The sequence below is a fragment of the Mus musculus genome, chromosome 1 (genome assembly GCF_000001635.26).
Source record: "Mus musculus strain C57BL/6J chromosome 1, GRCm38.p6 C57BL/6J".
NCBI classification, from domain to species: domain Eukaryota; kingdom Metazoa; phylum Chordata; class Mammalia; order Rodentia; family Muridae; genus Mus; species Mus musculus.
In genome coordinates, this window is record NC_000067.6 from 62,899,957 (window position 1) to 62,913,625 (window position 13,669).

The window sequence follows — 13,669 nt, forward strand, 5'->3', positions numbered from 1 at the left end:
ACAATTCTGCAGGCAAAGACCCAGACACATAAAATAAAATAATTTAAACTTTTTAAATAATGATAAACAGCCATCTCACTAGTTTGCAAGTTTCTTTTTGTCTTTGATAAATGATAAAATTACATACAGGCCAAAGAGTCATTCTAAAATAAGTTACATCATGATTTACTGTTAGTAAATGCTTTATCACTACATCTGTTTTACATACTCGTATATCTGGGGTCACATAAAAATCCTCAAATCAAAAGAAGTTGCAAGAAGCCCTGGCCTGACCAGCACCCATGGCTTTTGTCCCCAAAGGAATAATGCATTCAGCTCTCTTCTTTTTTATTAGATATTTTCTTTATTTACATTTCAAATGTTATCCCCTTTCCTGGTTTCCTCTCTGAAAACCCCCTATCCCCTTCCCTCTCCCCGTGCTCACCAACTTACCCACTCCTGCTTCCTGGCCCTGGTGTTCCCCTATACTTGGGCATACATAGAACCTTCACAGAACTAAGGGCCTCTCCTCCAATTGATGACCAACTAGGCCATCCTCTGCTGCATATGCAGCTAGAGCCAAGAGTCCTACCATGTGTTTTCTTTGGTTGGTGGTTTACTCCCAGGGAGCTCTGGGGGTACTGGTTAGTTCATGTTGTTCCTCCTATGGGGCTGCAAACCCCTTCAGCTCCTTCGGTATTTTCTCTAGTTCCTTCACTGGGGACCCTGTGCCCCGTCCAATAGATCGCTGTGAGCATCCACTTCTGTATTTGTCAGGCACTGGCAGAGCCTCACAAGAGAGGACAGCTTGTCAAACTTCCCAATCAAGTTCCCCCAGACAATAGAGCAGAATAATGAGTGACCCGTGAACGCTAGAGGAGAGTACCAACCGCCTGCCAGCGATAGCAACAGAGTCTTCAGCGTCTGTTTAACCCTAGAAAGTCTACCATACAATAGCCAGGTGTCATGACAAGCCTGTAATTCCAACATTTCAGAGCAGAGACTCAAGAATTACAAGTCCAAGACTAGCGTGAGCTATATAGCAAGGGCTTGTTTTGTGTGTGTGTGTGTGTGTGTGTGTGTGTGTGTGTGTGTGTGTGTGTGTGAAAGAGAGAGGGGGAAGGAGGGGAGGAAGAGAAAGACGTGGAAGACGGAGACAAAGAGGAAAGAGAGACAGAGAACAGAAGGAGACACAGAGGCAGGGAGAAAGAACCTTGGAAAAATAGCTCAGATGGTAAAGTTCTTAATACCCCAGTTCCAGGACCAAAGTTTGACCCAAGCCCAGCATGGTGATCTAGACCTGTAACCCCAGCATTGAGGAGGCAGAGGCAGGTAGATCCCCAGGGTTCATGTGCCAGCTGGGCTAGCTTCCCTACATCGCATGCTGTCAGATGACTGTTTTCAGGTAGAAAGATTTAAGTTGCCATCAGCTGGATTTGAGCATTGCTATCTGCTATACTGTTGTAACAGAGTGAGCTCAAACCTCAGTGGTGCAATACTTCATTAACATAAACTGCATTAACATAATAAGGTCCATGTGAGTGGAGCTGGTCTGCTGGGCAGCCTGGACAGCCGCCATGTGACCTTTACGACCACTACATGTTTTCCACTCAGTCGGCAGATGGGGGAAACAATTGCTTCTTAATTCTTGGACCCAGAACTGACAGCATTCTTCCTACATTCCATGAGCAAGAATGTGTCACATGGCCCCACTGATGTGCGTGGGTAGCAGGAAAGTACAGTCCCTGACCACCCACGTGGCTCCACTTAAACATATGGGTAACTGTCACTCTCCACCTCATCACTTGTTTTAGTGTCTTCGGATCCCCAAGTTTGTGGGATAAATTAATCTTTCAGAGCTTTACTCCACATCTCCCCTCATCCCACATTTCCATGCTCCCCTACAAGGGTACCCACCCCACTTTAAAAGCACTGAGATTTAATCATGTTTCAGCACACCACAGTTTTTAGTTGTGGACTAACTGAAAACCACTTTTAATGCTTTTCCCGTTTACTTCCTGTTCTCTCTACCATCTTCTTTCTTGCCCTCAGTCCAGTTAGGTACCATCAGGATTCCAAAAGTGGGCCCAAAGCCATGCAATATTGTCAGGAAATGGCTGGCTGGCCGTCCACCAAGAGGCCTTCCAAAGTGGCATTATCTTAATGAATTTTTCACGGTTCACGGTCTGGCCAGGAGACTTACAGATCCAAAAATTCAATCTTGTTAGTGTTCCAGGATTTGTCTGACTTAGGAAGGCTGTCTTATGTAAACTAAACTCACAAAATACCCAAATTCACCAAAATGTCGATAGCTCTATTGACAAGAGATACACAACTGCCAAGAAGATCAAACACCCAATTATTCTATTGAGGCTTCTTTTTTCCTCTCTGAGGAAATTTCGCTAAGAGGGTGAAATTATAATCTCAAAGCTCCCTGGTGAGTCTGGAGTCCAAGCATGGGCTGTTTAGTTAGATGATTTGAAAGCTTAATAGCATCGGGCACCTGGGGGCTGGTGGAGCTTCTGCCTCTGGAACGCTCATCCAGCTTGGAGGGGCAGGGTTGAGTCCTAACTCCGTGATCATCCGCATCCTTCTGTGATTGACATATTCTTTTTAGAGGCTCATCAGTGCCATCAACAGAGCTGCTACCAGATCTACACTCTCCTCTCAGCCTGTTCCACTGGTGTCACCAAGAATGAAACGAATACTTTATGTGGTCAGTATGATAGAAGCAGTTGAACGTCTGTAGGTCTGACTGAGGGAGGGAGACTGTCTGGAACCGAGGCGACAGACCTGTAAGATGCCAGCATCCTCCCATTCAAGGTCAGTACCAGAAGCTCCTGGCAGCAAAAGCATATGGAGGATGAATCCCCGTCAAAGCCAAGAAGGATGGACAGGCTCAGAGGCAGGCTCTGGTTTCAGTAAGGACTAGAGAGTGGATTAGGGGAAGGTCACTAGCAATAGTACAAGAAGCAGGCTTGAGGACCGAAGTGATTTCCATGAGCAATGTCAGGAGATGGTAGAGGCAGGGGTGGAGTATAGAGAGCCAGGAGGAAGCAGTTGTGTCAGAAGGCCCTCATCCAGCCAGACACAACTGACCAACAGTGAAGAAGTGTTGTTACACATGAAGAACAACAGTTCCAAGGTCGTCTACTGTCACAGTCATTTGTGTCCAGCACTGAAACAATCAGCCTGTTGGAAAGGGTTTAGTGACTTTTGAAAAACTTTTGCACATAAGAGATATGCGCATACATATTGAAAAACTGAGCAACACAGTCCAGCGAACAGCTTCCAGACAAAGAAGCAGGTTGCCTAGCAACATGCCAACGGCTTCTCTGTGTCCCCTTCCCTCCCCACAAGAGTAACCACTATCCTAGCTTCAAACAAGGTGACAGACTAGTTTTGTCTGCTTTGGGACTACCTCACTTGAGTCTCACAGGCGTTTGCTGCATGCAGCTAGGCGTGGTCAATTTCTTATTGTCTTACAAGTCCTACACTGTGTCAATAGCCCATGAATGTTTATTATTGGTGGACATTTGAATTAATCTCTTCTTGGATAGTTTGAAGAATATTGCTATGTAAATCCTTGTGCATATCCCTGAGTATACATCTATAAACATTATATATTGCCCATTTTTGTGTAGCTGATTTCCATAATTCTGAAAATAACACCTATTTGTAATCTTACTATGGGTCAGCATTCCAAATACATCTGAGCTGAGTCTGCTGTAATGAATGGGTTTTTGCTTTTTTCTTACCGTGCTCCACCCCCCACCCCCAACCCTGGAGTTAAAGAGTTCAATTATGTGGCCAGGAATGATGGCACACACCTTCATTCCCAGCACTCAGGAGGCAGAGGCAGGCAGATCTCTTTGTGTTTGGGGCCAGCCTGGTCTACAAAGTGAGTTCCAGGACAGCAAGGGCTATTGTACAGAAACAAAAATCAATTTATCAATTTTAGTTTTAACTCTAAGAACATATATAGAGAGAAAATATATAACTGTAGAGATGGCAAAATAGCATGCGAAATTTTGCTTATGCTGTTTCTACAGTTCTTACATTGAACATTATATTTGTTTCATGAGAATTTCACACATGCATACCATGTATTTGATCATATCTACTCCTCTTATTCCCTCCCCTACACTCCTCAACACTTGTCCCTCCTAACTTGACATCCACTTCTTTCTTCATGTACATAAACCCACTGAGCCTAATCAATGCTACCTGTATGCATACAGATGGGGGCTGTTGGCTGGACCATGGGCAACACGTATCAGTAGTTACACATATCCCCAAAAATGACTGTCCCTTGTGAGTTCCTCCAGAATCCATGTTGGAATTCTGGCTGGCTTGACATTGCACAGGTCTTGTGCAGGTGACCACAGCAAAAAAGTTCAAAAGTGTGCACAGCACCTCACAGTACTCTTCTCCATTCCCTTGCTCTCACAGTATTTCGCCCTCTTCCATGATGTTCCCTGGTCCTTGGGAACAGGAAGTTTCCTGATCGAGAGGCAAGCATTCACGGTTACTTATTCTCATCTCTTTGACAAGTTAAAAGTCAGTGTCTTTCATAAAACAGATAGAATTAGGAACTAGCTAGGACTGGAAGGCTCAACTATAGGGGGAAGATTTGCTTGACATTGAGTTAGCATGATTCCTTTTGGAGCTGGATAAACTAAGGATTCAGGTCCTGGCTGGATGTTGCTCAGAGGTACCCACTTCCCGGCTTTGTGGATGCCAGCATCAAAGCATAGACACCCTGGAGCTACACAATCTGCTAGCAAAGTTACAGTTTTACGTGGCATAGTTATACATCCCAGTGGCTACATTCCATTGGTTAGCATCAGATCGACTCATAATGTATAACTCGGGGCAATCCCAGGGACAGAGATGACTGGCACCACCTTACTCTGACTGGGACTGTCACTGAGAATGAAGCTGCCCAGCTGTGGACCTTGCTTCAGTTTCAAAAAGCCACTAGTTTTCTAACATGGTGACACCAGTTGATACCCACATCAGCATCTGCTCCACATCTGGAACTGGGCTTGACCCAGGTGAACTTTTGGCACGAGCTATCAAGTTATACCTGACAGGAGGAAAACTGGGCCTCACCCTCTGACTGAAGTTCTCTGTCCCACACTACTGACACCTTTCCTCATCTTCCCTCATCAGGGATGGTCCTTGTAATACAAAGTCAAAAAAAGGTCAACTCAAGTGGTACTGTTGATGCTGGTGACCATGGAGTGTGTGGCACTGGAGACAAATGCCATCTGCACACTCATCCAACTTCCCTGAGAGTTAGTCACTATTGACCCACCCAGGGAAGACCTACTGAAGTGGACTCTGAGTGGGTCCTGATCTGCAACCCAGCCCTACAGTGGTGTTGGTGGCCAGTGGCTCGAGGGCTCTGCCAGTGACCTCCCTTCACAGTAAGGTCACGGTGACCCTCATTAATTGTTGAGTGAGGACCCTCCAGGCATCTGTCCCCCACAAGTGCACCCCAACTTTCTTGATCGCAGATGGAACACCTACCCCAGATGCGAAAGGATGCAGAAGTGCAGTGGGTGGGGTGTATTGGGGGAATTTTGATGAGTTTCATTAATATTCCTATCCAATTCTGTCAGGCAGGGTAGACTCCGGAAAGCCACTCAGTAGTGGCAATAACAGCCGTGGGGTGGTAACGTGAGTTCCCTGGATGTGAAAAAGTTTTGAAAAAAAAAAATGTTTTCGGAGAAGTTCTTAAGGGATGATTGACTTGAGTAGGTTCAGCATAAAACTCCTTCGGACACCTGTGAAATGTTGAGGCTAATTGGGGCTTCTGCTGCTGATTGTGAAGGAGTCTGGGGGGTTGCCGCATCTCCTCCACTGCATCCCAGCTCCTTTGCTGCACCCCCTTTCATGGGGGGCTGTTAGTGTATCGGATGTAAAGGGTATTAAATGGAAGCGTGCTTTTGTGTGGAAGTCATTACTGTGAACACCTGTTCACTGTTGAGTTTAATTGGACTACAGCTGGTGCTGATTGTGTGTGAAGGGAGGGCTGCCCTCCTCCCACTGAGGCTCACACTGTCAGTGGTAACAGTGGGGAAGTCAGCGTTCCGACGTGAAGTTCAGCTCACGCGCAGTACAGTCAAGTAGTCTATGCCCTGCATGGTTAGTTGCCTCTGAGGGGCACCGTGGTAAAGGTAAACAGGAGAGAAGAAAATTTAAAAATTAAACAAACAAACAAAAAAAAAGGTGTCATGTTTTGCCCTGCTTTATTTGCTCAGCTCAGCTCTGTACAAAGAAATTCAGGGGAATATGGAGACAATGACAGACATACATGCATAATCACTTACAAAAAGAACAAAGGAATGGCAAGCTTGCCTAGAGTAATACTCCAGCAATCTTAACTCTTCTCCTATTTCCAGAGGTGATAAGAGTGGACCAGATGTAAGGAAAACAGCAATAGCATTGCTCGGCTAATGGTAGATTAATATTACATTCTTGATTGAAGCATAGGAAAAAAAGAATACGTCTGTAACCTTTAATAATGAGTGTTTTTAAAAAGCTCAAATTGTTGACTTAAAAAGAACAATGCTGACGTGCTTATTTCATTTAGATGTAATCCACATTACTTATTCATTTAATATCAAAGTGCGCTGAGACAATGGAACTCTGAATCCCCTTTACACAGGCTCTTGCTCTCCATGAATATTAATATAATTAGCTTCTAGAGTTATGAGGATGACCCAAGTGTCCCAGACATGGCAGTAACTCTGAAAAGCCACACCAGTGCTGCTGGCTCTTGGATTTTGACACTGACTTTTTCAACCGAGTATACAGAGAGCAAGAATGGGGGTGTGGCCCATTTTTGGTAGAGGAGACACACCTGCTCTTGAGGATAATGAGTCAGATAAATCATTTTTCCTAAGCACTGTGCCAACGCTGAGGATGTAGTCCAAAGATAGAGTGTATACCTACTATGCACACGGTCCTGGCCTTGATGCCCAGCATGATGGGGGGTGGGGAGGAGAAGACACTATCCCAAGACTCCATCATCTGCTGCTTTGGTATCTTCATGTTCTCATTGTCCATGGATATAAAAGTCACTTGACCATTTGTGTTTGCCAGTCCTGGAGCCCATGTTTTATGTACCTCTGTCCATTTCCCTAAAGCCAACAACAGGCTTGACATAAAAAAAATAATAATAATAAAATAAAACAAAAACAAAAATCACCCTTTCCTGGTTTGAGCTCAACAACTTCTCTACAGGGTAATACCCTTGGTCCTTGGAGAGGCAGCCATCCTGAACTGCACGTGGACCCCTCAGAGCTCCAATCCAGCTTGCTTGTGTCTAGCTGTGCGGTCTTGGGTGAAGTCATTCCACCCCTGTGGATAGAAGTAGATGAAAAAAAATTTGCAAAATGCTTTGTCAACTGCGAAGAGCCTTACAAATATAGAGACGCTCATGACTCAAGGGGCACATTTCAGTCAGACTGAAAACAGATTTTTCTGCGTGAGAAACTGTGTTGCTGTGAAAGGCGACAGTGGGAGCTCGAAGGGTGGGAAGCATTCGCCCTCGCCTCCATTCTCTTTTGATTCCTTATGATTAATGATTCTGTTTAAAACAGACACCAAATGTGGCTTTGCTGCTGATCAATAGATGTTCCTCCCAAATGGTTTCTATTTCGGTTCTCGGTCCTTAACCAAATCTTACCATTGTGTTCTCTGAGGAAACACATCTATACACACACACACACACACACACACACACACAGAGGCACACCCTCTGTTTTGCAGCACAGATGGCATGCAGTTTGAGTTCATATAAATGAGGTCAGAGGTACTTCCTCCAGTACTGGCATGGTCTTTGTAGAGCTAAGTTATTCCCCTCCCAGTATGCCCAGTAGGTGGAAAACATAATATGCCCTTGTTTCGATGGTAGAAGCAAATCCAAGCCCTTGGGAATTGCACTTTGGGAACTGAGGTCTAAGGACTCTATATCTGTGCTCATCCCAGGGCCACTTTGCTATTTGAAGACTGTGGCATGTACTGGGTCAGCTACTTTGGTCTTAAATGATCACACATAGAGTCAGGCTAGAAGAAGAAAGAAAAGAAAAAAAAAAAGATTGATGTTCATTTTCCTGAATTAAGAAAGGGAACCGTACATGCTGAACTTCCAAGCTGTACTGAGTGTGGCGACTTGGGCCTGGATGAGAAGTATTGCTATCCTGACTGCCTCCTTGAATCAACCCAAAATCTTGGCTTGCTGGGAGCCACACACGACGGGGCATTAGTGTCTCTGGGAGTGATGTAACAACACACTTGCCTTCTTTGGGTTTAATGTGCAAGGCTATGCCACACCTCTTCCCCCACCCCAAGAAAAAGTCCAAATACAGGATTAAAAGCAAAAAGCTGAGCCCAGGATACCACATAGTGGCAGCAATCTCCAGTGTGTGCATCTGGCCAATTGTAGAGCCTAGGGAAGAGATGCAGGATGTGCATGACTAAAGCCACGAGTCCCGGGTGATGCAGCATCTGAAGACACAAGATAAACACACCTTAGTCTGGACCGCTGGTTGTCACATGCCTGGCAGAATTCCTGGGGCTACTCATCTGACACTTGTGGTGGCTTGTATCAATTCTGTCCAGAAGCCACTGCTGGCAATTAGCCCTGCCCATCTGCTCTCCACATACTCAAGCCACTCCCACAAATCTGGACCAGTTCCCCTTCATGTGGGGCGGAACATCTAGACAGGTCCGTATCTATCTTGGTGAGCCTCTTGCTAAGCAGGCTTCCCCAGACAGTGCCATCCCTGTCTCCTGTAACAGCTCGTGAAGCCTGGTTGCATGGCAGGAAGAGACTGGGTGGGCGTGTGTGCCTCACACGCAGCTCCCTCCCTGAACAAAGCCACATGTTGCCATTCTCTAGGGCTGCTCGACTTCACTCAACTAATTTGGAACAGTGCTCTTGACACCAGAGTGAGTTTTTATCCTGCTCTGTGGCCCAGGCGCTCCGCCTACGGGAGCATCAGCAAAATCTGATCCACCCATTTGGTTGTTATCTGCAGCCTAGCCTGGACTTGGTGGGTTTGTCTGCATCCTAGAGATGGTACCATTCTCACAGGAGAGGCATTCTAGTGCCTGAGAAGAACCATCCAGACAGATCCCTATGTACCATCCTGACTCCTGCTGAGAGGAAGGGAAGTTGAAATAACCATTGCCTAATGGTGGTCTGATCATTCCAAAATTTTTACTAAAAATACATACTCCTGAGGATCTGGTGATTCCGATCCAGGAAAATGGAGTAAGTCCCTGGAATTTACATTTATACTAAGTGCCCTCCCCCGGGTGAGCCAGGAACCTTATTTGGAGAAACTACCTGGGGAGGCCGGCTGTGCCATAAGGCAAGGCTCAGGGCCCGTGTCTGGTGAGTCAGCTTTTCTCAGGTTGCCTGCTGACACTAAGTGTCCAGGAAACACCCTGTCTCAATAAATAAAACCCAGTGGTAACAAGAGAGATTCTCCAGTTTGCTGAGGGCACTGTTGGATGCATCTTTCTGGGAAAAAATCTAATAACTAGTGAAATGGAGCGACAGAGTTCAGACCTTTAGCACGGCAATTCCAATTAGGGAGAATATACACTATAATCATGATAGGGAAAAGTGCACTGTTTCATTAGAAAGGCACTTCAGATAAGAGAGAATTGGGGGTCCCACAGACAACATGAGATAGAAGGAGAGCTGGGGTACCTGGGATGAGCTCTCTCTGGGCACCGAAGTGTGTGTATAATCCAGGAGAACATAGCTGAACCCCATCGGCTCCCACAGAGCATGAGGATGCATGAGCTAAGACTGAGTTTGCACACGCAAGGCTTTGGGTGGTTAGTGGTTAACGTGCAGTTGGTTCTTTTTATGTGCAAAGCAGCTCACATTCATAGAAACTAAATAAAAACAAATGAGGCTGCTGCCGCGTGGCTGGCCTGGAGCTCCTGGTAAACATCTCAGGAAAATGATGGGGAGAGGCAGAAAGCTGGGCTAGGAGCAAAACCATCTGAGACAAGCATTAGCTTTGACAGACAGAGGAAATCACTCACAGATCCCCGGGTTTCTCCAGTTTCCTCCTTTATGCTCCCCTAGGCAGCTCTGGGGCAACCTTGGGGTTCTGTATCCCCAATCTCCCTTCCACTCTGGATGCCTTCCATCACCCAGGGTCTCCTTGGCCAAGGCCTCCTGAGCCCAAGGCAGCTGAACCAATGCAGAAACGGCCCTCCCCAGGAACACACTGAGCAGGGATGTGCTCTGCACATAAGAGTGTGCTCTGATATGCCCTGGCCAAGCCCTCTTTGTCTCTGTTGGTTCTCACTCTGCCCATTTTCCTTTTAGAAGCCCTAAAGGGCACTGCTCCAGGCATTTCTTCCTTGGGGGTCTGTGGACTTAACAGAGTGGCATCACTAGGGGCAAACTATCCATAAGCGGCCTTATAAATGACTCAAGGGCTGGCAAGAGCAGTGCGTGCAGAGGGTGAATCAGGAAGAGCGGAGAAAGTGGTTTCTAAAAGGCCATGCAGCCGTTTCCCTCCCCGCCAAACAGCATTAGCAGTAGCACATCTCCCCAAGCTCAGGAAAGGTGGCCAAAGCAACAGCATATTGAAGCACTATAGCTTTGGCGGCTGGTGCCTTCAAAAACAAAAACAAAATGTAGCAACGTCGCTAAGCCGGTGTCTGCTAACAGCTCTAAGATTGTCCACCTGGGAGACATGTACCAGGCTTGCTCTTTTAGAACGAGAAAAGCATTTAATACATTAGCATCGCCTTCCAGGTCTCACAAAGGATGCCCTTTGGCCATTCCTGGAGCCAGATAGTGAGGCGGTCCTCGGACATTAGAGATGGGGGTGGGACAGGTGGGGACTGGAGCAGCAACTAGGAAGACAAAGTCACACCCCTGGGCCAAAGTCCTCAACTTTAACCCTACCCCTGTAGGGCACATTCAGGAAATAGACTCTGGACCCTCTGTGATGCAGGGGATTGTCCAAAATGACAAAATGCAGCTCAGCTTTTGAATGTCCAATGCCAGAGAATGCTACTTTAAACTGCTCATAATTTATTCAAGCCTAGATCCTCACATGGATTTACAGGTAAATACCATGGCTGCATGGTTTTAGTAGTCAGAGTATTCTAAAATGGCACTTAGTCTATAAACCTTTCTTTTTTTTTTATTAAAGTGAAAATTTATGTGACATAAGTTTATTAGTTAAAGGCTACAGCTAAGTGGCATAGATACACATCCACACTGGTGTGCAACACAAAGCCATGTAGGCCCTGGGCTATTTCCATTACCCCAAAAGAGAGCCTTGATTCTGCTCTGCAGTCCCTTCCCACTGTCCCAGCCCCCAGACACTGCCAAGATTTCTTTCTCTAGGGCTTTACCTATTGGGATGCTTGCCTTCTTTAAGTGAAAATAAGCAATATTGTGACCTTTGGAGTCCAGTGTTTGAGGATATAGAGCATTATAAATGATATAAAGCAGGGCATTGAGTCTGATAAGAGTTGAGAATCACTCCAGGTCCTGAGCTGTGTATCAGCCATCTGCGTCTGTGGGAATGAGATGACATTCACACTGAAGAGCTGGCCAGGGCAGGATGCTTGTATTGCTGTAACAAAGCCCTGCAGCCTCTGTTCCTAGAGTTCAAAGGGTGAGGGTGTGGAGCCTCAAAACTGTTCAGTACAGAATCACAGTCGCTAACACTCAAGGTCACGGTCCAGGCAGTACAGAAAGGATCATGCATAGTTTCTGTTCAGACGAGAAGTGTTCTCAGGTGCCTCCTCCCAGAAGTGTATCTTCCACTGAATGAATCTTCAGTAATAATCTCCCCCGATAGCAGAGAAGAGAGGAGGAGACGGTCGTTACAAATAAATAAGCAGCAGAGAATTTTGAGAGGGCTTAGCCTCCTTAGACTTCACTTGCAGTAGTAAATTAGAAAGGAGGAAAAATGGAGCTGTCTGTAAAACTGTTGATGAAAACAGTACTTAAAATAGCATCCTACCCACAAAATTCATGATAGTGGCTGCCTCTGGTGTGTGGGAGAGAACAACTCTATCAAAAAAATAATTCACTTTCCCTGTAATGTTTTATTTCTTTCATTTAAAAACCGTCCATAAAACAGATTAGCATGTTGATATGTAAATGCTAGGGAACTGTGGCTGTGGATATTGATTATACGGTCTCTGTAAATTTCTGTAACTTTTTTTTTTTAATTAAATATGTGGGGGAGAGAGGGGCTGGAGAGACGGCTCGGTGGTTAAGAGCACTGACTGCTCTTTCAGACGTCCTGACTTTGATTCCCATCACCCACATGGTGGCTCCCAATCTTCTGTGACTCCAGCTCCAGGGTGTCCAGTGCCTTCTTCTGGCCCCAGCAAGGACCAAGCATGCATGGAGGGCACAGACATACATGTAAGCAAAACACTCACACACATACAATTTTTGGATATCAAAAAGTAAAAAAACTTGAATATGTCTGTAGGATCTTCAAATAATGTGGAAGGCAGAAATTGAGCATTCTTGTAACTTTTTATGTTTAAGCCAAATGTGACCCATTCCATCCAAAATTACATAGGACTCACTAAGAAGAGACAACATAGGAGCAGAATGCTGGAGAGAGGAGGGGAGGAGAGGACCTGGTCAGAGCATTTTCCTGTGACTTCTCCGTGAGTTTGGAGAAGAGTCCCATTAGGTCTCCTCCATACAGATGACAGGCATTAATAACAGAGCCACCCATAAGGTAATTGTAGTTTATTGTTTTATGTCTATAGCTTCATGGGCATTTAAATCGGAGCCTTAAATTCTCTGCCTGCATTGGTTCCTCCATTTCAGTTAATCTTTTATGCTTTATGAATGGCATTCAGAACTGAAGAGTGACCCCCCCCCCCAAGCACAGATCATCAAACCCAACTAAGGTTGCAGCTAAGAGTCGATGCCTACAAGAGCGAGCAGTAAGACACCTGCACTAGATTAAAGGCAACCACAAAAATATTTGCTTCTTTCCCCATCAATGCAATGAAGTGCATTTTCCATTCCCTGAGCCTGAGCTGGCTGTGATTTGAATTCTATTGTTTGACCAATAGCTTTCAGAAGCACTTCCAAGATGAGGCCATAGAGGCTTGTAGCTTCCACTGTGAAGAAGGTTCACCTCAGAGAAGCCAGTACCTTAGAAAGACAACCAGCCCGCAGGGTTCCAGCCATTACAACTTGGACACCAGAACACAGTTCAACCCTAGCAAAGGCAGACATAATATTAAACAGGAAAAAAACAAAACAAAACTGAGAAAGCCAAGTGTCAGATTCACAGCCTCGGATACATGGATCCAACTGAACTGTCCCAGCATGTCCAACCAAGTGAGCCCTCCCTGTAATTGCAGGACAGAAATAAACCACTCCCAATGAGTCCCACCCAAATTCCCAACCCACAAAATCCTGAGCATAATAATGTTTAACACCACCAGGTTTAGTCCGCAGACATTCCTTCCTTGCCTAACAGTACCTGAGATCCCAGGTTAAGAGCAGTTGCTTCCAGTGGATCCAGATTCGCTGTCTGGCATTCACACAGTGGCTCATAACCAACATATTTCCAGTTCCAGGGGATCTGGCCCCCTCTTTTGACCACCAAGGGACAAGGCATGCACAGGGTGTGCATACATACATGCAGAG

General features: G+C 45.7%; 1 long non-coding RNA gene across 2 annotated transcripts in view; it reads right to left on the reverse strand.

Annotated features, from left to right (window-relative positions):
* Positions 1–6,219: 6,219 nt before the first annotated feature.
* The window catches only part of Gm35252, a 50,419-nt gene continuing 42,969 nt past the window's right edge, over positions 6,220–13,669 (reverse strand). The window contains exons 4-5 of one of the 2 annotated variants that reach the window (XR_373451.2): positions 7,242–7,350; positions 6,220–7,130 (exon numbers count right to left, since the gene is read on the reverse strand). This is a non-coding gene — a long non-coding RNA (predicted gene, 35252). Of the gene's footprint in view, positions 7,351–13,669 lie in introns of both variants that reach the window. The other variant, XR_865480.1, reaches the window with a different exon arrangement.